This window comes from Ambystoma mexicanum, chromosome 4q (assembly GCF_040938575.1).
Source record: "Ambystoma mexicanum isolate Mex_15411 chromosome 4q, UKY_AmexF1_1, whole genome shotgun sequence".
Taxonomy (NCBI): domain Eukaryota; kingdom Metazoa; phylum Chordata; class Amphibia; order Caudata; family Ambystomatidae; genus Ambystoma; species Ambystoma mexicanum.
Window position 1 is genome coordinate 198,121,720 of NC_090928.1, and position 26,998 is coordinate 198,148,717.

Genomic DNA, 26,998 nt, shown 5'->3' on the forward strand with positions numbered 1-26,998 from the left:
GATAGGCTGCCACAGTGTACCATGGCATTCAGCAGTATTCCCCCGTCTGCATTTTTTATGCCAAGTACTGATGAACCCAGCATTCCATGGAAAAGGTGGATAAAGTTGTTTGAGCATTACGCTGGAGTTGTCTGTGGCCCTAATTGCAGTGCAGAAAAAAGGAAGTCATTTTTGTTACATTGTTTGGGCCCAGCTGGTCAGGAGAAATATGAAACCCTACCAGATCTGTCAACACAAGAGAGTGCCAACATCAGTGAATATGAGCGTGCTGTCAAAGAAAATTGATAAACACTTTGAAAAGAAAATAAGTATTATTTTGGAAAGGTACAAATTTGGGAAGAGAACACAAGAGGAGGGAGAAAGCATTGAGAAATTCATTACTGCTTTGAGAAAGCTAGCCAAGTCGTGTAATTTCAATGAGCAGCTTGATGAAAGGTTAAGAGACCAGTTTATGCTGGAATGCCAGCAAAAGTAAGAGAAAAACTCTGGTCAGAAAATGATCCGCCCTGGATACAGTACTTCGTGTGGCAAAGGAGGTGGAACATACCGAAGAATGTGTGAAAGAATTGGAAAATAAAATGAAAAATATTAAGGTTGAGAATAGCAACAGTAAACCCGTCAAAACATCATGTAATAATGCTGAAGAGAGTGAGTCTATATCTATGATCAACAGTACTTCTGTCAGACGTAAAGTGCCTAATAGACAGTATGGGTCTTCACAACCTGATAAAGTGAGATACAAGTCTAGTAATAAGGGGACTATCAGTGGTCGGAACAGAAACGATAGTCCCGACAAGCAATCCATGAACCCTAGAAGAAGACGCCAAGGAAGGTGTTACAGGTGCGATAGTGTCAATCATTGGGCTGATGATCCAGAATGTCCGGCTTTGAAGATCATATGTAGCAAGTGCAAGGGCAAAGGTCATTATTCAAAGTGCTGCATATTTCGCAATACCTCTACAAATTGGATAGGAGGTAACTCGGACAGTGGCCATAGTGGTGGAGAAGAAGGTGAAGAATGTGTATTTGTAATTACTGGTGATGATGATGAGGAAGTTCTGGAAAGTCCCAAAGCCATGGTTTCTGTGGATGGTGTGAAATTGAATATGATGATTGATACTGGTGCTAAGTACACGCTGTTGCCACAAGATTTACGGAACAAGGAAAAACATGAATATTTACATGAGACTGATATAAACCCCAGAACTTATGGTGGAGTAAAAATTGACACCATAGGATGGCATTGGGGAAATTTGAAGTTTAAAGATAGGAGAGCTAAAGGTAAAGTTTATATTACAAATGGGGGCAGGACACCACTCCTGAGTTGGACTCATCAGAGTGAATTACAAGTCAAGTTGGATTCCACCATTGAAGACTCTGTGTTGGTCATAAGTAATGATGAGAGTAAATTGAATAAAAGTGGCGTCACAAATAAAGTGAACAACATGGAGATAGTGCAAGCTGTTTTTCATGACAGTGTGGGATGTCTTCAGGGCTATGTACATGAGATACGGTTGAGACCAAATTACAATCCTGTTGCGCAGAAATTGAGGAATGTTCCTCTGTCCATGCGAGAGGAAGTCAGAAAGGAAATAAGGAAGATGGAGGAGATGGGGATTATTGAAAGCATTGAAGCTAGCAAGTGGGTTTCGCCACTTGTTGTTATAAGGAAGAAATCTGGTAAACTCAGAATTTGTGTTGATTTGCATGAACTAAATAAGTGTGTTGTTCCTGATCGGCATCCCCTTCCCAACATACAAGAACTAATCTCCACAATTGGTCCTTCCAAGTATTTTTCCACCTTAGATCTGACCTCCGCATACCACCAGATTAAATTACATAAGTGTTCCAGAAATCTTACTGCGTTCATTACGCCGGATGGACTGTATCAATTTAAGAGAATGCCATTCGGATTGGTGTCTGCAGCTTCTGTGTTCCAGAAAGTAATGCACAATTTGTTCAAGGATGCAGGTGGTGTGATCTGCTTCCAAGATGACATTTTAGTCCATGCCGACAATCAAAAGTTGCATGATGAGAGGCTGCAATATGTGTACGAGAAGTTATACAGAGCAGGAATGACTTTAAATAAAGACAAGTGTAAAATTAACCGTACTGAAATAGAGTATCTAGGACACAAGATTTCTGCTGAGGGAATTTCTCCAAGACCACAATTGGTTGATACTATAAATAAAATGCCAAGACCGTGCAATAAGGAAGAAGTTCGTACATTTATTGGAATGGCGGAGTATTACTCCAAATTTGTCAGAGATTTTTCTATTCACACGGTTCCATTACGGGAATTACTCAAGACGAAGAGTTATGAGTGGAACAATGATTGTGAAGCAGAGTTTAATTTCATTAAAGAGGCTATAAAATCAGCTCCTGCATTGAAGAATTTCTGCACCAATAAGAAGATAATCATCACGACTGATGCTAGTAGTGTGGGATTGGGAGCTGTTGTCACCCAGGAAGATAAAGGTTGTGAAGTTTTAATTGCATTTGCTTCAAAGTTGCTTAAAGGGGCAGAGCTATCATATGCTGCAATTGAAAAAGAGGCCTTGGCGATAAAGTGGGCAGCTGAAAAGTTCCGAAGTTTTATTTGGGGAAACGAAGTTGAATTCCGAACAGACCACAAACCATTAACTCATGTGTTTATGTCAAAAGGTCTGGACAAAGTTTCCAATAGAATCAGGAGATGGGTGATGATTCTACAGGAATTCAAATATACAGTAATTTATGTGCCTGGAGTTAAGAATGTTACGGCTGATTGTCTGTCTGACTTAACGAATGCCTCAGAAATTGATGATGGGGAAGATGACATGGAAGTGGTTTTAAGTATCGAGGCTGCATCTATTTCAAAGTCTGAGTGGGACGATGCTGAGCGAGATGATGAAGCTTTTAAACTTCTGAAGGAGTTACTTAAGGGTCAAGGTTTGTGGAACAAGTCGAAATTTGAAGATGCAAATTTGATCGCTTTCTGGCCTGTTGCAGATGAGTTGCATGTACATGACAAATTCATTATGAGAGGAGACAAGATTATTCCTCCTTCAAGTCTACGCTGGAGAATCATTGAACTTGGACATGAAGGCCATCAGGGTATTATAAAGACCAAACAAAGGATAAGAAATAACTTCTGGTGGCCCAGTTGTGACTAGCAGGGACTGTATCCTTTGCTGCAATAGTGAGAGAAGTTGTGTGGGTGTGAAACAAACCATGGTGATGACTGAGATTCCCAGCAAGGTATGGAAGGATGTGGGTATGGATATCCTTGGTCCAGTGAATAGCAATGGGGTGCAGAAATATTGCTTAGTTATAATTGATCTCCTCACTAGGTGGGTAGAAGTGTTGATTGCATCCAGTATCACGGGGAAAACTGTTACTGGAAGGATACCCAGGGAGCATTCTCTCTGATAATGGAACGCAATTTAAATCCAAAGAGGTGGCAGATTTCTGTAATAAATATTCTATTGAGCATAAAACAAGTTCTATTTACCATCCCCAGACTAATGGGATGGTTGAACGTTTTAATAAGATATTGAAAAGACCATCAGAATGGCTTAGACCAATGGTATGGATTGGGAGGAAGCGGTCAGGGAGAGGGTGATCGCTCATCATTTTACACCACATTCCAGCACAGGTCTTTTGCCGTTTGAACTCAGTAGAGGAAGAAAGGCCAATACTAAATTGGCTCCTGTGTGTCTAGACAACAAAGGTAAAGGGGTGGAGAAGGATTTTGGTAAAGTTTGTGATAAGATTAGAGAAGTTCAAAGGAAGCATGTAGCTGTTTCTAATAGGAGAGCACGTAATGACAAATATGATATGACCACTGTTGTGGGGAAGATGGTTAGGATACGACTTCCTCCAGCTCTTAGGGTGGGCCCATGTAAGTGGTCCAGACCTATTAAAGTTGTAGAGGGATTACGTCACGCAGTCAGAACGGAAGATGGAAGGGTCTGGAATGTTGAGAGGATTTGGGTATGTGAGGACAGCAAACATAGTGGCAATGGCAGTGTGAATGTTAGTTTGTGTGTAAAGAATGGAATCTGTAAGTGTGGTGATGAGATTGATGTAAGGAAGAGGAAGTGTTCATCCAGTGTAAATAATGAACCAAAAGATGTTTCCTTGTCAGTCAATTCCAGAGATACTGGTGGCAAGTCCAGATGGGGAAGATCATATCGTCTACCAAAGCGGATGGAGGACTATGTGTGACTTTTCAATTTTTTTGTTCTGCGTAATTTTCAAATTCTGTTGTTTCTGTTTTTTTTTTGTTGCCTGACTTTTGTTTATGAACATTATAAAGGAAGGGAGATGTGTAGTATCTCGGTTCAGCCATGTGAGAGGAAGCTTGCCTGGTGGAGCAGTGACCTGCCTGACTCTACCATGGTTCTACATGCTACGTCTGATTGGTGGAATTAGCATGAGCTCCTTTGTGTTCTGGAATAGAGAACGCGTATTGAAAGTAACAGTCTTCAGCGTCTGCAGGCTTGAGCAGACTCCCTCCTCATTTCCCTGTACACTATAACTTTGTATAATAAATATATTGTAGGTCACATAACTTGCCCCGTGTAGCGTCCATCATTCCACTGTGACACTACAACTTGCTCTGCACTCCTTCAGTAGCCAAGCAGGGTTGTCGTGGCTCCATGCCAACAGTTGTTTGTCTGGATTTCGGCCATGTGCCTTGTAACAAAGACAGGAGTAAGGGCGCTTCCAAGATGGCCATTTGGCTTTGACATACATGCCCTGTCTAAGATGGCCACCGTGGTGTTCCGACACTGACATAGGGACATGCATTCAATTGTATTCATAGGATAAAACATCGAACAGAGCTCAGCTCAGTGTCCAGCAAACTACATTTCCTGAGAAAACCGCTGACAACAGTTATTTGTATTTAGAGATTTCTGTTCTAAGGAGCGCTACACGCTCTTTTTCTTGTTATGCTTCCTGATTTGCCCTGTGTGACATCAACACAGGATGCACCCTTGGTACTTGGTGGTAATTATCAGAGCCATGGGCCTTGAGGCACTTTACTGGGATTAAGCGAATTAAGTATCCTTGATACTGAATCTTTAGTAAACCTGTCCTCGTTATTTTTTTTTCCCCTATACAGATCCTGGTCCAGGTTGGCAAGAACCCATACCAAGGCACACAAGATAAGCCACCTCAACCCATGGGGACAGGATTTTAGCTAAGTGTTTCTGGCTCACTAACCAGATCTCGTCTGTCAAGGGGGTGTCTTTTGGCAATTTCGTCTGTGGCTCCCAGAGAAATCCACTGATCTGGATAAATCCTGCAAGAAGTTAATCTGATTCCTACAGATTGCAAGACCGTAAACCTATTCTCTCAGAGTCATGGAGGACATTGTCAAAGAACTAGCTTCAGCACTTCAGAAACTACAGACAGAGGTAACGGCCTCCTGACAGGAGAATGCTATGTTATATCAATCCATGACTGCCTTACAAACTAAAGTGAATTCATGGTCTTCCAAGATCCCATGGGTGGGGCAACCTTGGAGTGCTATGGGAGGTCTCCCTACACCTCCGTCCACCCATAACGATCCCGTCCACACCTGAATCCCCACACGCTCCAAGTCCTGGAGCTTGGCCCTAATATTCCATCTCCTCCCATGCCTGCTAAATACACAGCGAACCCTAGAGAATTTCTGACCTTTATGACTCAATGCTGTATACATTTCCTGTTGTTAAACCTGGACAAGACTGCCTTGTCCTGGGCCGCCCCATTTATTGATAATAGCAAGCCCATTCTACTTCTACAGAACTATGGAGCTTTTCTTGCAGCCTTCCAGGATATGTTTCCCATGCAATATGTTACTCACACACTTCGTAATGATTTAATTGATATTCGACAAGGTAATAAAGACCTCTTGAGCTATAGAGCCAGGTTGAGGAACCTAATAGCCCAGACTTTGTGGTCTGACGAAGTACAGCTTAACTTATTCAGAAAATGTCTCAGGGAAGATCTTAAAGATGCTTTTAGTCAGGTGGTTTCCTCCCCTGAAAGGATGTCGGAATTTATTTCCTTGGTTGTATGATTAGATCAAAGAATTGGTTAAATAAAGGCGGATAGACGAACAATAGACTATTGTGAGTATCAGGACAAGACAGAAATAGAATCACTCCCTTCCGTTGCTGGGAATGGAGAGCCTATGCAATTAGATAGTGTCCAGGGGCCTATCACCTCTGAAGAGAGCAGTCGCCGCCTGAGATTGAATCTATGCTACTATTGTTGGGATTCAGTTCAGGACACACTGTTTATCAAAGTAAACGAAAGAATTCCACTAAGGCGGGAAACGAAACCGCTCGTTAATAACTGGGAAGACCTTAACAAGCAATGCGTTGACCATTTCATGCCCGATTCATACTACCTTATCATCTCAAGCACCCCACATCTTTATATCCACTCCTAACCAGCAGTGGCCCAGAGGAACCGCCCTCCTTCATTCTAGAGTTACTGGACATTTTGTGGGCATTTCCTTTGCCCTGAGAGTATGGAACTATTGGAAAAAGACATTGTAGAACCAATAGTGTCCGTTGATGGGTCCCAACTCACCTCCGGACCTATAACACAGCAAACCAAGAAATTGCTCATGATTTGCAATGAATTTCATCATGAAGACATTAGTTTCGATGCCATTTCTGCCCCTAGTTTTCAAGTTATTTTAGGGATACCTTGGTTAACTTGTCACAGCCCTCTCATAGACTGGGAAAAACAAACACTCATGTTGGGATCCTCCTTGTGCCAAGAAAGTTGTAATCTAGTTAATAAATTCTCCTATACTTATATTCCTGCTATCTGTCACCCTGTGTTGGAGTTGCTGCAACTCCTGAAATACCTATGGAGTACCAAGACTTTAAATCAGTCTTCGACGTAGTGGAAGCTAATAAACTTCCCCCACACAGACCATTTGACTGCCGAATAGAACTTTTACCAGGGACTAGTATTCCCTATAGGCAGGCTGTATGCCCTCTCAGAAAAGGAAAACATTATTCTAAAGGCTTACATAGATGAGAATCTCCAGAAAGGTTTCATATGTCATTCCTCCACCTCCGGCTGGATTGCCTATCTTCTTTATTCCAAAGGAAATGAGACAGAAAAAAAGACCCTGTGTTGACTATAGGCAGTTTAAATCTATTACCATGAAGAATAGATACCAACTATCTCTTAGTCAAGTCCTATTGGACCAGGCCAAGAACAGTGGTATTTACACCAAACCAGACCTTAAGGGAGCTTATACTTTGGTTCATATCATTCTAGGGGATGAGTGGAAGACAGCCTTCCGGACTCGCTTCAGACACTTTGAGTACCTTGTAATGCCTTTTGGCCTTTGTAATGCCCCAGCAGCTTTCCAGCACTTTCTAAATAATGTGTTTCGTGACATTCTGGATGTGTAAGTGGTCATTTATCTGGATGACATCTTGATATATTACTCAATATAGAACATGTGAGAAGGCTGAAGGAAATACTACATCGACTTCAAGTCCAACACCTTTATACAAAGCTCACTGAATGCATCGTTCATCAATCTAGGATTTCCTACCTTGGTTACATTTTATCACCTCAGGGGGTATAAATGGATCAGGTTAAGATAGAAGCCACACCTACCTGGCCTCAACCCTCCAATATGAAGGCATTTATTTAATTGTTGAATGAGCTGCTGGCCGCTGTTTTATCTACATTAACTGCTTTTATATCAGCCAGCTCCCCCTCCATACAGCATTGCGAGCATGGGGCACTTGCTGTCTACAAGGAGGCGGAGCCGCTGAGGAGCACGTGACGCGGTCACGTGACTTGCAGAAGAACCTCATATTTGCCGCGAAGCCAACCTTGTGGCGGAAGCCCTGGTGGCAGAAGGGCTCGTGCTATTTGGCTGTTTGCTGTGCTCAGTGCGAGGAGCAGGGGCTCTTGGCCGTATCAGCAAACAAAGTGGATCTGCTTAGGACATTATAGCTAGCCTAGGCTATGATCCCAAAATTGCTATATGAGTATTGTGAGTGGGTGGCTGTTGAGGCAAGTCCTCTTTGATCCCATTTTATTTCTTTGATTTTGGTGTTTTAAAAAGCAGATGTTTTAGGGAAATAAGCAAAAGTGCGTTTAGTAATTATAACTTTGACTGAGGTTAATTTCGATTTTTTTGTTTGGACACATTTCCAGGATCGGGGATTGTGGGGTGAGTCTGTTGTCTTTACCCTTTGACCCGACCTCTGTATAGTAAATTGTCTGTTGACTTATCCTAATGAGATCAGGTCTACGAAGGGGAGTTGGCCTACGTACACCTTTACAAGAGCCCATGGTGGTACCCTGTGGATTTAGTGGAACTCAGCTGGGGGATTATATAATACCTGCAAGGAATATGCAAAGTTTACATACCATGGTGAATATTCCACTACCACCAGAAACCGGGGTAACATTTATTGCTGAGGATGAGGTACAGGCATGTGAAGCCCAGAAAATGGCCATAAAAACTGCTCATATGCCTAGCAATCCACCTCCTGTACTTGAACCAATAGTGTCTATATATAAAGGGATTGGTAATGGAAAGAAGGATGTAGAGGCAATGTTGGAAAGTCTTCCTATTTCGACCATTACACCCCAAGTGTATCGGAAGGGGAGCAAGGCAGTAATTTGAAACATCAGCCTCTTGGGCATCTAATTCGATGCAGTTTTTAAAGCCACTTTCAGGCCAAAGGGTTATGGACCACTATTTTGGTAAATCTGCCACAACAAGTACAGAGATTAAATCCCTACCAGCATTAAAGGGAACAGCTATGCTTGACCATTCAGTGATGTCTACACAGCCCAATTTTGGGGGGCTTAGAGACCTGACAGATATTAGTATCATTGAATTGGCAGATCAAGCGGAAGGCGAATTGGAGGCCTTGAATATGGAGCAGTCTAATTCACAGTTTCAGAAGCCTCTTAATGCCGCCACTTTTGACTCACCAACCCCTTTGGTGGATGTAATAAATGAGGAATCATCTTGCCATGACCAAGAAGACTGTCAAGTCCTTTTTCAAATGAGGGATGGTTTAGGAGTTCATGAAGGCTCCTCAGAGTTAGACCATACATTGAAGGAGGTGGATGAACGTATTCGCCTGTCCCACCCCACTGTATCGGCTCTGAATATGGTCCTGAGTTCTTTCGTTGCCCTATATGACAACATTTGGGCAGAACTGAAATCTACCAACACTATATTGACTAATGTTACCTCAAAGCTTGAGGAATTAGAGTTTGAGATTTGTTGCTAATGTACCCATGAAAGATGAGGTTAAATTAGGAATGTTCCACAGCCTAAGATAAATTCTGATAATGCCTTGCAGTCTGTCATTGAAATCTCTGATCTGGGTCCAAATGATCAGCTGATCCACTTTGAAGTGAGGTCATTATCTTTATCATTATCGTTCTAGTGGAACGGATCCTTTAATTGATTTTCCAGTACGGGGAACCACTGGAATTCTTGTTGACATAACTGATATTACTAACAATCAATCTCCGGTTGAGGAGGTGGCTAATGTGCCCATGGAGGGTGAAGGGATCTTAGCCAAAGGGCAAGAGAACCCCCCCTAGTTTCTAAAAGAATTACTACTCTGTTGAAAGGTAAAGCTTTGAAGCGGAGGGCGGGGGCCAAAAAAAATAGAATATTATCCTTAACAAAGGCCCATCGGACTCTGTTTCATGCTAGATTATCCCCTGTCCCGGACCACGTAATTTCAATACATGAACCGGTGTTAGAATCCCAGATCACACCTGAGAACATCCTAACTATACCAGATAGGGTGGCCGGCGTTCCAGCTCCCCAGAATCCTATTACAAAGTCACTTGTAAAGAATATGGAAATTAGTAAGGTAATGGGAGCTCCCGATATGAATGCGGGTGTGAGGCTGAAAGACTCTCCCATGACTCCATTTCCATATCTAACTGGGTTTTGGGGTGAGCAGGGAGGAGGTCCTTTTAGATTCAATCCATTCTCTAGCCAGCCTAAGTCTATTTGCGGCCCATCAGAGGGGGCAACTACCTCTACGATGCTGGGGAACAGAGTGGAGGGAAAAATGGTGCATGTATGCTCAACAGTAAGTCCTCTTGTAATCCCGAATGAGGTGCCAGTGGTGAGTCAGGGTGATACGAACGACATTACTAGACCTATGTTGGCTACAGATGATATTCCTATTACACAACTTCCCCTCCCATGTCCTAACCCTATTTTCCCTATAGACAGGGTGGTGGCAGGATCTGGTATGGGAAAATCAATATTCCTCAAAGAGGTGGCTGATCTCCCCCCGGAATCTAACTACCCTAGAGTTTCAGCTGGAATGAAGAATTTGTTGCAGCGCTTTCACTACCCTTCAGGTGCTACTGTTAGAGGGCTCACTGGTGCTCCTGTAGGGAATGTAGATCCGTGTTATGGTCCATCAAGTGCTCCACCATCAAAACATTCTTATTCTGATGCACTCAAAGGGAAAATAGTTACACAACAGAGGGTGAAGGGTGGGGGTCGTGAAACATATCAAATTAAGATCCACTGTACCCTGGGTTTGGACTATCAGATTTGTATGAATCGGCCAAATATTTTAACCATTTTTGCATCTATCCCAAGACTGGCTTTGGTGTCTTCGGCTGACATTGGGCGAGTTTCCTTCCCAGTCAGACAGGATATGAGTACTAGTATTATGTCTCTGTCCTCTCCGCTAGTAAGAGAACTAATTTTTACTCAAAAAGAAGAACTGGCAGGATTGGGTTTGGAAATCTCTCCGATACATGAATCAAATAATGGAATCGTCATGAATGGTATGAGCCAATCTATTGCTAGCTTTCCCAAGGTTGCTGCTATTTCTGATAAGTTGGCCCAGAGTGGAGTGTTGAATGATATGGATTGGGCATCCATTATCTCCTCTCTTTGACAAAAATTGGTCCCATGAAAGGAATCACGCTTCGGGTGATCATTGGAAGAGCACAACGCTATGCTTGAAATCTTGGAATACTCAAGGCAATATCCATCTTTTTGCTAATCCTCTATGTATGAAAACCCTGAGAAAGGCTAATTGTATTTGTTTGCAAGAGACATGGTTAACCTCAATACCCACTCTGGATGGATATAGTGTTTTTATTCAATCGGCTAGAGATGGGACGGGGGAGACCATCAGGGGGCATTTTGATTGCTGTAGATATCTCCCTTGGCCTTAGTGGGGTGGTAATTGCGAACTTGCCCTTTGGTGTATTGGGGGTTGATTGTAGGTCAATAGATGGTTCGCTCAACCTACTATTACTCAATATTTATTGGCATAAGGGTATTGAGTTGGTTGACCCATTTGTAGATGGCCTCTGCCGGGTGTTGGATGAGTGGATGGAAACCCACCTGTTGTATAGCCACCCGTGCCTTGGGTGGCTCACATGCATACATGCGCACACGCACACACTCAGAGAGACACGGGACGCGATGCTGCTTGCTACGCGTCCCGGCGGCAACTGCCCGCACGAGCGCGGTTTATTAACCCTGGGCATGCGCGGGTCCCAAACGAGGCTCACGCATGCGCTACAACTGACTGGAACGTCACACCACCCAGATGGCAGGGTCATAGCTATGGGAGATTTAAATGCAAATTGTGCACACTCTCACAGATTGTGGGAATTGGAAGAGATCGGTGGGGGTAATTCAGCGAAGGAAATTGCTGGTCAGAAGTGGATAACAAATTTGGGGGGTAGGGGTCTTTTTCCCCTTGTGGGAAAAAACACTGAATCAGGGAACTCTAATAAATGGCATACTTGGCACAGAGGGGATAGTTCTTCTCTGATCCATTATATCTTTGCAGACACTTCCCTTGTGAACTCTTGTCTGTCACTTGAAATACTTTAAAAAGATTGGAGCGAACATTGCATCCTTACGGCACAATTTAATTGGGTGCTAATTATTAGAAAATGCTGGCAGATATTACAGTTAGTGGCCAAGGTAGAGCGTAATGCTGTTAAGTGGACTGACCCAAGAATTTGTGCATTGAACTCTGAAATACATAATGTATTGAGCCGTTCAACTTATAATTGGAAGCTCCTAAATTTTAATGCAGTCGAGTTCCAATCGTTTGTGGGTCAAATGACTGATAAAATGGCTCTGGGAATGAGAATAAATGGTTTTGGCCAAGTTAGGCATGCCCACTGTTATAATACCGATGTAGCATCTGCAAAAAAGATGTTAAGAAGAACAGTGAAGCAGATTCAGAGTACTAATCAGGATGAGGCAGTATGTAGAAAGCTAATTGGGAAAGTTAAGCAATCATATAAGAACTATTGTAAGTCTATTAAATCAGTAATACTTCAGAATGATTCAGAAAAGAAGCTTGGAACCCTAATTTGTGCAGATACAAGTGCATTTTGGTACTTGGTTAATGGGCAGGACCCAAACTATACAACTTGCCAGTCGAACTCAATTTCTGAAAAAGATTGGGTCGAATTCTTGGAGAGTAGATTTGGGAAATCCTCTATGAAGCAACCATTGGTTTTGGACCTGACTAGATAGGATAGGTGGGATCCACAAGTTGAGGTAGACACCATCTCAAAACTAATCACCAGATGTAAGCGTTCTAGGGCTCCAGGCCCAAACAGCCTAACAAATAACACCTTCAAGGACAATCCTATTTTGTGGGCCCAGTTGTTGTGCCTGGAGTTCAGTGACATTCTGTCTTCCGGGGTGACCACTGTATCTTGGAACACAGCTCATATTGTCCCACTCTTCAAGAGTGGCAGTAGGGCTGATCCAGAGAATTATCGTCCGATTTCTTTAATCGATGCGGATTGCAAGATCTTCTCCTCTTTCCTGTTGTCACACTTGGAGGAATGGGCTCTCAGGAGTCACCCGCTGGATCAATTCTAGACGAGTTTTAGAAGGGGTCACTCGACTAATGTCAACGGGCTTGCCCTGAAGTGTGTACAAGAGGCGGCATGGTCAACAGCAGGTGGCTGCACGTATATGGCTTCAATTGACCTGACGGCCGCATTTGACCGGGTTGACCGGGGCAGGTTGTGGTTAAAACTGGCTGGTTGGGGCCTACCTGTGGGGCTCCTGAGATTAATCAGTGGGGTCTATGAGAATTGTGGGGTCCGGGTCCGTTTGAACCAAGAAGGAGATCTTTCAAGGAGAATTAGATCTTATCAGGGGGTCAGACACGGTTGCACATTGGCACCCTGGCTGTTCACCAATATTTTTCAGATGTAGCCATCTCACTTGCCAAAGAAGGACTTCTGGCCCCAAAGATCGGCAAGGACAAAATTATTTGGCTAGCATATGCCGATGATTTGTTGATGTTTGATAATACCAAGGTGGGGCTGCAGCGGTCTCTAAGAAATTTCGAAGCATATGCTAAAACCGATGGTTTTATACTTAATCCTTCTAAAATTCGAATTCTGTCCTTTAGAAAAGCGAGGGTCAAGACATCAGGCTATATTGGCAAGTTTGGTGAGACTCCTTTGAAATTGGTCGAGTCTGTGCGATATTTGGGTTTCAATATCTCTGCCTATCCTGGTTCTAAGGCTTTAATCAAACTTATTTTGCATAAGGCAAAATTGTTAGAAGCACAGGTGGTCAGGACTGATCGAAAGTTTGGTACATTTTCTCTGAAGCCTGCACTGATGAAAATTATACCTAAATTAATCTATGGCCTGGAATTGCTTCCTGAAAAAGTGAGCGATACATTGAATCGCATTGAGGGCCGTATTTGGAGAAGATTGCTGGGCATGTTGAATGCAATCCCAATTTCTGCAATTAGGTTCAAATTGGGTGTTGTATCAATGTGGGCTCGGGTACAGTGGGCCTGTATATCTCAATACTCAAAAATTAAAACTGGAGTGCCAAACACATTGTATCACCTACTAGAGGCCATTTTAGAAAAGATTGGAATGTCAACGGAGACTTTGATTTGCAATCCTATGTCTGTAAAGTGTGCACTATTCAATCTTGATTGGTGTGCAACTGTAGATTCATTTCATTCTTATCCTTCATTGGTACATCTGAATCATGAACATAGAGCCCGTGGATCTCCCACGAAGGTTATTTTACAATTTCCAGATAGATTATGTCGAGGTATTGTCCTTAGAGCTAGATGGAATGTCCTTCCCACTAGAGACATCTTGGTCAGAAGAGGGGTGATTTCTGCAGATCTTGCTAGATGCAGGCTCTGCCTGGCCAATGAGGTGTCCTTAAAACATTTAGTTATGGAATGTGTGATCCTTCACCCACTTAGGGTAAAATATCTGGAACCTCTTAAAATCAACTACATTATGTTTGAGGATGATTGGGCATGGAAAAGATGCCTGAATATCCAAACCACTCATGAGGGCTTGGCACTGTCTAGATTTATTAAAAGCTTAAAATTATAATAATTATAATAATATAGAGCTAAATTTGTTACCCTGTCAGGAATGTGAAATTGTTTATGCAATGCTTGAGCACAATGAATATCTTATTTTATTTTCAGTCTTTTTTTATTCTCATATAATGTCTAAACTCCAGTCTGTTCGTATTGATGGTAGAGTTGTTTGGGTATAATGTGAAAACTTTTTTTAATGATTGTTTTGATGTTTTGTAAAGGTTTGAATAAACCATATACAAATAAATAAAAAAAAATATGAAGGCATTACAATGCTTCCTCTGTTTTTCTAATTCCTACAGACGATTTATCCCAGCATATTCAAGAATCCTACTTCCTTTAGCTCGTCTACTCAAGAAAAACCTCCCTTACATCTGAAGTGCTCAAGTCCAAGAAGACTTCGAAGCCTTACAACAGAATTTCACCACAGCCATGATTCTTCAGCTCCCAGATACCAGTCAACCATTTACAGTTCAGGCAGATGCATCCAACTATGCTTTAGGGGCCTTATTGCTACAGAAAGATGTAGAAACAGGTCTCATGTATCCTGTGGCGTATCATTCCAGGACATTTAACCCTGCTGAACATAACTATAGTATTTATTTTATTAATTCAACTTTTATTCGCTTTTTTGGTATTACATGGAAAGGTAAGGCTAAGAAAAACAATAAGACACCTCGATGAAGCACATATAACAAGCCAATGAACTCAATACCCACAATTACCCCCAAGCCCCCTGACCCCCCTGGCTATAGCCTGTCACAACCACATGGTCCGAGTAAAATCACAAACACCATAAGCAGTTCAAACTTGGTCTGAACGTCATCTCCCACCCGCAAATTCCCATCCTTCCACTTTCCATTGACCTCCTCTTATTCCTAAATCGAAATACCTTGATCACCTCCAAGACAGTCCATTCTGCCCCCTACTGCCCCATCTCCCTGACTACCATGACCTCAGTAGACATGAACCTGGTGCGAAATTCTCCCCATTCCGCCTCAATATCCGCACTGCTTCCGTGGATGGCCGCCGTAATTCTTTCCATCATGTAAATATTCTTTGCCGTATTTACCCATTCTTTCTTTCCCGTAAGCAACACCCTCTTCCAGTGCAGAGCTAAACATGCCCTCCCCACCAGTAACAAACAGTAAGCCATGTGCAATAGACCACTATAGTCTCCCTCACCCATCTTCAATCCAAACAATACCAACAGTGGCGTCCACACCCTGGAGACCCCATCCAGTTCCTTAATCCAGCCAAGCACTTAATTCCAAAAGACCTGCACCCTCTCACAACCCCACCACATGTGCCAATAATCCAACCATGCCCCACACTCATGCCTACAAAACAGGCTCAACCACGTAAATATTTTGGAAAGGAGTACCAGATCATACTGCCATTGTTGCAACAACTTAATTGCATGAAGCTTGTACTGGCACAGGATCAATACCTTAAACTCTCTACAACAAAGTTTATACCATAATAGTTCATCAAGTTCCAGGCCCAGGTCCCTTTTGTATTGTCTCCAAAGCCTCTCCATGCTCCCTCTCCCTACCTCCATCAACGCACCGAACAGAGAAGAAATCAAGCCCTTCATCTCCTTTTGAGAATCCAGGACTTTCTCCATCGGTGTGAGATCTCTCTGTATCGTTTCCTTCCAGACTTCAGTCGTGATCACTGCCTTCAGTTGTAAATAGCAGAATACCTCTACATTTTCCAACCCCAACGCCTCTTCCAATTCTGATATAGGGATAAAGTGTCCATGCTTCCATACCTGCCCAATCCTTGTTAAGCCTGCCTCAAACCAACTTTGATACCTATCTAAATAAAGAACATGATCCCTCACATCCGGGGCCCACAAGTGACTCAACGGGGAGGTCCATGTCATGACACCCCTCATCCCCGGACCCTACCGCCTAATGCTCCAAATAACCCCCAGGATGGGGTGTTCTCTGATTCGTCTCGGGACCCAATCCCTCGTCACCAACAGCCATCCCACCGTCGCTTGGCAAAGGTGGTCATTATCTAACCATCCCACTGACATTCCTGCTGTTCCCTCAAATGCTAAATCACAATCCGAAGATGGGTGACCTTGTAGTAAAGATACAGGTCTGGAAAACCCACACCCCCTCTCTCTTTTGGGAGCACCAAAAATATCATACGCCACCCAAGCCTTTTTTCCGTGCCACAAAACCTTTAGAAGTCACCCTTTCACCTCACGGAATAGGATTCAGGTATCATAATAGGAAACATCTGGAATAAATATAAAATCCTGGGGAGGAAGTTCATTTTTTTTTTAACAACTTTTTTTATCGTTGCACACAGGTAATGTACATGCATATATATACTCCACATTACTTCATTACATTAGGAAGTTCATTTTTATGGTGTTAAGACGCCGTATCCGCAATATAGTTGGCCTACCCCATTTTTCCATGTCCTCGAATAACCTCTGTAATAAGGGCGGGCGGTCTGCCTCATACAGTCCCTGTATATCCCTTGTGACAGCTATTCCCAGATAGCCCAGTTGGCCCTCTCTGACCTCCATCCCCAGGGGAACCAACTTCTGCAGGTCTCTCTCCCCCATCTGGTCAAAGGGGAACAGAATGGACTTGCCCCTATTAATTTTAGATCCCGAGAAAACTCCACACTGTTCTATCAACTCAATTGCGGCTGGGACCGAGACCCATCTCAATACCCTCCACTCATAGGTCATCTTGTAGTCTATGGGCCAACGGCAAACAGAAGCAGTAAAAGGGGACAGCCCTGTCTCGTGCACCGCCCCAAATTAAACTAATGGAAAAACCACCTGTTTGCTGCCACACAAGCTTTTGAGTCCGAATACAGCACCATAATCCCATGTAAGAGTCTATTCCGCAATCCAAACTTGCCCAAGAGTGCCTTCAAGAAGCCCCAGTCACCTCTATCAAAGGCCTTCTCTGTGTCAATCACTAGAAGTGTAGGGTTACCTCCCTTTCCTCTGGCCCAATCCATCAAATGCAGTGATTTCCATATCGTATCGGCACCCTGGTGCCCCCTTATAAAACCCACCTGATCCGAATCGACCAATCGAGGCATGTGGATATCTAGGCTCAAAGCAAGGACTCAGGTTAATATCTTCGCATCCACAGTAAGAAGTGAGATTGGGGGGATATGATCCACAAACCTGTGGGTCTTTGCCCTCCTTGGGCATTAATGATATAAGGGCCCGCAAGAACGAACCCAGCACTCGGCCGGTCTCCAGAATATTGTTAAACAGTCTATCCAAATACAGGGCCAGCATCCCGGAAAGGACCCAGAGTATATCCATCGTCACCCGGGGAATTTCCCTACTGCAGACCTTGGATCGCCCTGAGGATCTCCGCCTCAGTAATAGGGGCGTCTGACCTCACTACCTCCTCAGGTGTCAATGCCGGTAGAGAAGCCCCCTCAAATAAGCCTCTACACCCTCAATGTCTGGCTGCCCCTCCTACTCATACAACCCCTCGTAAAAGGAGGCAAAATCCTCCACAACCCCTGCAGATTTTGTTTCCACCACACCTCCCGATCCCTGCACCTCTGTTATCCATTGTTCGGCCCGCTGCCCATGTAAATGGGCTTTCAACAGGGCATACGCCTTATCCCCTCCCTCATAATACTTTTGCTTTAGAGACTGAAGCTTTCAGACTATCCTACCCTCCTCCAACAACTGCAGCTCCTCCCTCTTGCCCCTCACTTCCTCTGTAGAGGAGTAGCTGCATGCCTCTGAAAAATCCCTGCCCCCTTACCTTCCATATGTTGGAAACCTGAGATTGTGCCGTGTTTGACACCAGCAGTTGTGCCAATACCGCAGCATATGTTCGGAAGAAGAGACAACCCAATCGAATGTATCCCGAAGAGATGACAATCTGAGCGAGGAACTCCCTGAAGGAAAATTAAGGAATATGAGAAAAGAACAAAGAAAGAAGCCTGTGATGTCATGAAAGAGTATGAACGACGTCTCGGGATACTGGCTGAAGAGGATGTATGGATCCTACAGAAATGAATGACGAACAAAAGAATCAAGTAAACTTTTAAATATGAAAGGAAGATTATACGTGCACAAGGTGCTGTAGAGAATCAATCGTTCAATAATTTTACAGACACTGAATCACAAGTAGACTAAGTCACATAGAAGCTGGCTATATAGAGTAAATAGAATGCAGCGGAAGCACCATTGTAAGGAGCTGGACATCGGTATCATGAATTTAGTAAGCTAGGACTCATGAAGAGGAAAGGGAAAAATGTGTTGCAGCAAGAATAAGCTGAATCGTGGAGCTGCATAGCGAGGTTGTCTGGCCTGGAGTCAAGACTGAAGCAGCCAAGGTCAGCTACCTATTCTGGAAAGGAGCAAATGTGCAAAGGATGAATCCTCCCTTATTAAGGTGCAAAGAAAGAATACCAACCGTGCCAAGTTTAATTAATTTAAGGCATTTAAAACCTGCCAAATGGACCAAATTGTGGCCTCCTGTCACGTGAGTCAAGGATGAAAATAGAGTTCACACTTGGAGTACCAGAACACAAGTGCATGGACTCCCATGTATTCTGGCAACAAGGATACTTTTGCAAGGTCATGTTCAAAGACATCCTTCATGGCAGAAGACATGGGTGAGGAGAGATGCTGGGCTAATTGGGTGGGGAGGTAGTGTCATGCCCCATCTCCTTGCACCTGGGTCTGGGTTTACATGCTGCTAAGCGAACCGAATATTCCCGACATGGCAAAACGAGGGACCTTATAGTTTGAAAACCAATGAGAAACCGTGTATCTAATGTTTTCTGAAGATTACATGTTTTAAAGGTAGGCATATATTGTCTACCTGACAGCGGGCAGTCAATCACAATCCTAGTTCTGATAGAAAATATACTTAGATGTTCCCCTTAAGCCAATCCCGACACTTAGTATGCTTTTCATTATTTGCCACGTAGTATGACGTCACCTCTGATGTATTTTTGATATATAACTATGTGTTGTGAAAAGATCGCTAAGAGAACCTGAGCGTACGTCCTTTGATGTTCGTTGTAAACTCCCTGTTTTAGATAATTGTTAATAAAACAGTACTTTGCCATCTTCCTGAGTTGGTTTGGTTATTTGGACCCAGAGTTAAACTGTGCGATCCCATCCATTACATGCACATTCCTAAAGGGCCATGAGCTCACCTCTATCCATTCTCCCACTCCCCTCTCTGATATTTGTATGTGCCTTTCCAGAACCCCAGTCTCAGTGCATAGTCTATTCTCCAACAAGGTCCACTGCCTCTTCTTCCGGGCACCCTCTCTAATCAATATGCCCCTCCAAGTCGCCTTTGCCGCATCCGAGACAATGTCCAGGTCCACCTCCCCAGTATCATTCAAAAGGAAAAATTCCTTAATAGCCCCCTCGAATTCCCTAAACACTAGGTCCCTCCACAAGGATTCATTACCTCTCCACAGCGAGTTGCGAGCACCCAACCCCGACCACGATCAATCCACAGACACCATGTCATGATCCGACCAACTAATAGGGAGAATCTCCGAACCCAGGGCTACATCCAACAGATCTCTCGGGATCCAAAGATAATCAATGCAAGTATAGGTCCCATGAGGCGGGGGGTAAAAGGCAAAGCCCCTCTCCTGGGGTTGAAAGAAGCTCCACACGGCCATAGACCTTGCAAACCGAGACAGGCCTGCAAACCTTCCCCTCCCACGGCAGGGGCTTACGGCACCCGTTAAACCCAACCCCTGTTTATCCAATGTTAAATCTGCCCACATATTGAGGTCCCCCCCACTAGAAGGGATCCTGTACCTTCACTCGACACCCTTGCCAGCATCGACTTTAGGAATTTCAACTGCCCCTGGTTGGGGGCATACATCGACGCCAACGTGACTCTTATTCCCTTAATGAGCCTCGAGACCAACAGCACCCTCAAATCAGCACTATTCCACAATCACTCCTCTTTCATCCACAAAAGCTTATGTAGCAAAATACCGACCCACCCCACTTCTTGGATTCACCCAACCACCAATACACATGTCCAAGGAGGCCACAAGGAAAAGCCCTTTCCTCCTCCCGGTAAAACCTTGTCTCTTGGATAAAGAGAACATCCATCTCAATCCTCGAGAACTCCCTAGTCACCAGGGATCTTTTAGTTGGCAAATTGAGCCCCTTCACATTCAGCATGCAGATCTGCAGGCGTTCCACTTTTCCCCCCATGTACATGTCCGCTATTCCCATAATACCAGTATCTCCAAGACCCACCACAACACCACAATCTGGATAACCTCTACCTGAGTCGCGCAAAACTCCAATGCCAATTCCCCTATACCAGGCCCCTGTAACCTCCAACTCCCCAACATACTCCTCTGCACCCCCCTGCCTCCTGTGGTGCCCAGTCCCTACCACTTAACATCACTGGTTGAGGGCAACACCATCAATAGGACCCAGTGCACCAGGTCACCTCCACATTATCCCTCAATTCAAGAGCCACCAATTCCATTTCCCTCAACAACCCCCCCAACTCCTCACTTAACTCCCATGATCCCCCTGCAGCCTCCCCTTTCTCAATATCCAGGATAACCAAGAATCCAAACTCCAAAAAGGAACATCTCCCAGAGAGGCATCATGCCAGTACATGAGTACCCAGAAAAAGGACCAAAAAAAGAAAAACGAAAAACACTCAAACATCCTGCATACCAAGGGGCGAAATCCCTCGGGTATTACCAGTCAGTGGGGTATTCAGCTTCCTAAAATTTCTTGAACCAGAAACCTGGCGCGTATTGGGCCCCTTTATTGCCACTGTCTGTCTTCAGTCCCTTTGTTCCGTTGTCAGGAGAGGACTCTGCATCCCCTGCAAGCTCTCTGTTGACCCTGCAAATGTCGTCCCCTGTGACCAGTTTGTACTTGTAGCCGTCTATCTCGAATGTAATGGAGAAGGGACAACCCCATCTGTACCTCACACACTTCTCGTTCTTTGATAGTGTGAGGGTGAACAAGTCTTGAAAGACTGTTATTTTACAGCTACCCTGCATCACCGGATCTACTGTCCTTGCCCTTTCCAGGATCTTCATCTTTTCTGGGTAATTATGAAAGCGAACAAGGACCAACCTCGGGCATCTACTACTCCCACCCGCCCTGTGGGCTCATCAAGAGCGTTGTTCCCGAACAAAAGTTTATCCAACTCATGTATGGCTCTTTGGAGGTCCCTTTCTGTATCACCATCTTTCTCTGACAAACCAAAGAATCTCAGATTATTCCGTCACTCCCGATTCTCAAAATCATCCATCTTGAGGGTGGTTTCCATTTCTCTTCTCTCTAATGCCGCCACGCACATGTTAATCTGGGTTTCCAGCATATCCAGGGACGACTGATTATTCTCCACTTCCTGAATCCTCTCCTCCATCTTGTCAATCCTAATATTAAGATTGTCCAGTCTTCCCCCAATATCCGCGCTCATCCCCCATATCTCCTCCAGCAGAGAAGCAATATCCTTCTTCATGGACACTGGGTGTTCAGCCCCCTAAGCCATGGTCTGTGCAGAAAACCCACTCTCGAAACTCCTGCCTCTGTGAATATTCAAATCACCCCAATGCTGCTTTCCAGTCCATATGAGGAAGGAAGGACCCACCACGGGCCGGGTCCAGTCACTTCCCACATGCAGTTCACAGCACTGCTTCAGAAGGCGGCCACGGCACACTTCACTACTCCTTATCCAAGTTGGGACCAACAAATCCAAGCCCAGTGTCCCCCCTACATGGGTTGGATGAGAGAAAACACCACTGCAGGCGCACCACCACACAGTCTCTGCATGAACTCCACTGCAGTAAGTGAGGGGAAGGGGCCACCATGCTGTGAGGACCCTGTGCTCTTGGGTGACCCCTGCGCTCTCCCCTATGTACTCACTCAGCGCCCTCACTCTAGCAGTCCAATGCACACAAGGCTCTCCAAACCGTGGGCTCCTCCTCCAGTAAGATCTAACACTGTCCAGAGACCACGCAGAGCACCTCTGTGCAGCTCCCGCCTGCTCCACTCATGCCTCAGGGCCCGCGGTCTCCTCCTCCCCACAGGGTTGCTTACCCTTATTCTAAGGAGCCCCTACGGGTCCGGGATCCATCTGCGGCTCCCTCTGCCTCTCTCACCGTGCCACCAGCGTGCACGCTCAAGAAGTTCCTGGTGTTGCGCTCGCTCAATGCCGCCAATGTCTGGGCGAGCGTCCAGCTCGGCCCACCAAGCAGCCTGCTTCGTTTGGGCTCTGTGCCCCGAGGCTAAGGAGATTCACTCCGCTCTGTAGAGTGCGAGAAGGATTGGCCCCACAGGCCTCTGCAATGCTGCACGTCCCTGACCTCTCCTGGTAAAAACGTGGTGCCACTAACACGGGATGGAGGCGGACCTCTATCCTGGTTCACTTTCACTGCGCCATAACTTTATCACTCCTTGGGCTGGTGCTCTCTAACTTCATCCACCAACCTCCTTGAGGCCATGAACCACTAGCGCCCATACGATCATTGCCTTGGGGAATACAAGGGGGGCTCAAGTCCAGACGGAGCAGCACAGGTCCACTAGTGCATTCCTGCGCCCCCTCATGGCCAATCAAACTATAGTATTTTTGAAAAGGAGCTCCTAGCCATCACAGATGCTTTTCTCACGTGGAGACATATCTTGGAAGGAATTAGTGCTCACTGACCGTTGTAACCATTAATTCCTCAAAACAGCCAAAGCAGTAAACCAGAGACAAAACCGGTAGACACACTTCTTCTCTAGGTTCGATTTTATCGTAACCTACAAACCAGGAGTTAATAACGCCAATGACGATGGTAAAGGGATTCCATGTATTTCCACAGAAAAGATAGCAAAGTCCACCTCTAGCTCACTACAATTCTAGGAACAAGAATTAAAGGAAAAGTATATCCCAAAAATGATCTAAAACCTTTTGCCCGCTCACCCGTCACATCAAGTCAAACAAGGACTAAGTCGTAGAGGAAATTAAGAAGTAAGTCTGATTCCGACAGGCTGGGAGTGGGGTGTGCAGCAGAGAAGTGAGAGGGCTGCGAGAAGTCAGAGAAAAGAGGAGGTGCATAGTGAGAGGTAAGAAGAGGTGTGGATTGAGATGTGAGAAGAGGGGCACATTGAGAGGTGCGAAGTGGGGTACAATGAAAGGTAAGGAGCGAGTTAGAACAAAGGTGAGAGGAGAAGTAAAGGAAATGTGGAATATCTCAGAGACAGGAAAGGACAGAAAGTGAGAGAGAGAAGTAGGGAGAAGAGGGGACATGGGAGGAGCAGAGGAGAGGGAAGGAAGAGGAGTAGTAAGATCAAGTGAAAGGAGAGAGAGAGAGAGGAGAGAGTGAGTGTGAGAAAGCACCAATTGGTACAAAGAAACCATCACCCTTGTTGAATAATTGGGGTTAAGTACACTTAGACGAATCCCAGAGTGTGATAGAAAGATAAGACATTTGCCTTCAGGGCCTCATCTAAGCAAGCCTTAGATAGTAGGCGTTACCAAACACTAGTAGGGAAACCTGGGATTTAGGCACTCCTGGGCTGCGGAGGGGAAGCTCATGGAAGACGAGAGAGCGATGCCCATTAGTGTAAATTCCCCCTTTTTCCAGTCTTGTGCATTACATTGAACAATTGGCCTAGAGTTACAGAGAACAATCTGCATGGTCTCACATTAACTGGTTAATACACCGTAAGCTGTTTTTGAAAATCTAAAAAAACTTGAATCTTCCTGGAGACTCTTCGAGTTCTTCAAGCCATCTGCGGCATGTAGCATTCTCTGTTGAAGATCAGTTTGTTTCCTTTTTTCCTTTTACAATTTTAATTGTACATTATAGAATTTAGTGTTGATTTGTGAACTAGCACCCACCATAGCTAGGTTACACTATCTTCCATTTAAATTTGAAATATCACCTGAAATAGTGCACTGTTTGCTCCCATACAAAATCCTTTTGGTCTTCATGAATTATTTTTTTTGATTTTCAGAAGTGGACTCAGCATCCTCTGGAGACTCTTTCATCTGCCGCCACTGTCTCCACCTTGCGGCAAGAGGCCCAGCCGCCAGCTGCCATGACATCATCACATGACATGTGCATAGTCAAGTGATTTGAGGCCCAGCTGTCAGCAGCCTGCAGACCCCTCCACTTACCATCTGCCCGGTGTGACTCTTGGTGGTGGACTCAGCATCTTTTTGTGGCTCTTTCATCTGCCGCTGTTGCCTCCACCTTGAAGCGGGAGGCCCCATCCCAACTGCTGTGGCATCACCACGTTGTCCCCCTCCTCTTATTAAACTGCTTTCTCCAGATGTCCTTCACCCGTGCCTTCTTTTCAAGAGGCAGGCGTTTAAGGGCATTACAGCTCCCTGTTTGCACCTGGCCCACTCCATTTCCACAATACTACAGTTGTTTCATTATGTGCAGTGTGATGCATTGATTATGTACCATCATGATTTTCACTTTATCTTGTGTATCCCGCCTCTCATTCCGCCTCACACCTACACATCACTTGCCCTGCTATTAATGCCCATGTTCTAGGTTATTTTAAATTTGACTTATGGAACGCGCAGTCCATTGTTTCCAAAGCGGGCTTACTTCTTGATATTTTGATATCCTTTAGTTTGGACTTTCTTTGCATTATAGAGACCTTGCTCTGACACTGCCTCTATTGCAGCTCTTACATCACACCGTTCTTCCTTTCCACATTCTCCTAGACTCCTTCTTCTTCTTGGTGTTGGCACTGGTTTGCTATTTCACCCACCTTGGGTCATTGCTCCTTCTACTTGTCCTGAAATCTCCTTCTCTGCCATTGAATATCATTTTCTTTCATGTTCCTTCTTCCCTGCCCCTCTTTCCATTTTGACTATATATATCATCTTCCGGTGCCTCTTGGCTCTTTCTATGATGACTTTGATTCTTTTCTTTCCTCTACTCTATCAGTGGTATACTTACACATTTTTTGCAGGGATGTGAACATCCATCTTCCTAAATCGGATCCTTTATCTTGCCTGTTAATTTTTCTTACCCTAACCCATAATCTTGAATTACTCCTGTATCCTCTTACCCAGTCCAAAGGAGGGGGTCTCAACCTAATCTTTGTTACTTCTGATCTTGAATCTATTGGTTCTAATAATACTCATATTCTGCCTCCTGTTGATAATTATTTAGTTTCTTCATCTTTTCTATTTTCTGATCACAATTCCTTTCCTTGCAAACACTCAATAAAAGTAGGGGATACAGTAAAACCGTTCATAAAGTATAATGAAGTAAGTCAGGTGTAAATGTATTGCTTACTGAACATTGGTGGAAGAGATCGAAATCTGATGCTCAGTTGATTCCGAGGTCACCCAGTTAAGGAAGTGTTTGCTAAGTTTATGAGGCCCTCACTAGGCTTGAACCTTGGTTCCCACTCTATGAAGAAAGGACCAGGCAGGCACTCATTCCTTGGGTCCACTGTTTTATGGTGGTCCATTGGCCCTTAAATGACTATGGGATTGACAGGGTGCCTACATCACTCTCCTGCTCTTCACAGTGTGTTTGTGGTGAGAGTCAGTGCATGCCGGCAGGGGTTCTTCATCCACGTTTAATGTAAAGAAGCCACCCAGTGGTGAAATGATAACGTCTCAAAGCAATGTCCAGGGTGTATCAAAGATAGCCAAAATTCTGTTGAAATGTGCCAGTGTGATGGCCGATTCGGCAAAGTGATCTGTACAATGCTCTCAAGTACCACAACGGTACAGTTATTAGTTTACCTGTTCCCTTGTTGTTATCCTTTTAATATTTTTGCTGTTTGCGTTGTCACCATAAGACTCTACACCAATCTTCTCATAAATGAACAAAAATCACCCTCGTTCATTTATGAGAAGGTTGGTGTAGAGTCCTTGAATGATGGGTCCACGACTATCATTGAGTCTATGGTTGAATGGAAGGCTGGTGATGAAGTACAGTACATGTAAATATGATATCTGAAGTTGTGAATATTGTAATAACTATTGAATTGTCATGTGAACTTATAGACCTTTTCTGTATATTTCAACAGATTGTGTTGCTCCTGAAGAAGGGTTTCTTAACCCAAAACGCGTAGAGCTGAGCTATCAACATTGAATCTGAAACTTTGCTTTGTTATATTGCAGAATTACAGGAGATGGGGATTTTTTACCTCCAATGTCTGATTCATGTATCAGTGTATTTACATTTTTGTGTTAATTAATTGTTGCATGATAATCATTGAAATACACATTTGAATACTTTGTAACATGAACAAGAAAATATATTCATATTTGATTAGATAACATTGAATGTGTCCTTGACTGATTTTTTCAGCGTTGATGGTGTGCAGTGGACGGGAGTGTCTATAGAGTAGACACTTTTTTCTCGTGTTTAGTGTCAGACTTTACTGTCTGAGTCTGTTTTCCTCCCCTGCACCCTAAATTTGTGTTCTAAAGGTATTATACTTAGAAAGTTGGAATCGTTAGAGTTTCAAAAAGTAGGTGTGCACCTGGAGACTCAGATTTTTATGTAATTCCACATTGACATTTTGAGCTGTAACTCTGCTAAAACATCATGTTTCATAAGAATCTGAGATCCATTGAGAGTTGAATTATTGTACGTCGTACAGGTTGCTTGGGGTCGTAAAGTGACTATTA

General features: G+C 44.1%; 1 long non-coding RNA gene across 1 annotated transcript in view; it reads left to right on the forward strand.

Annotated features, from left to right (window-relative positions):
* The window catches only part of LOC138467590 (uncharacterized), a 175,042-nt gene extending 148,436 nt beyond the window's left edge, over window positions 1-26,606 (forward strand). Inside the window, exon 5 of the long non-coding RNA XR_011268118.1 lies at window positions 14,675-26,606. This is a non-coding gene — a long non-coding RNA (uncharacterized lncRNA). The remainder of the gene's footprint in view (window positions 1-14,674) is intronic.
* The last annotated feature ends 392 nt before the right edge of the window (window positions 26,607-26,998 follow it).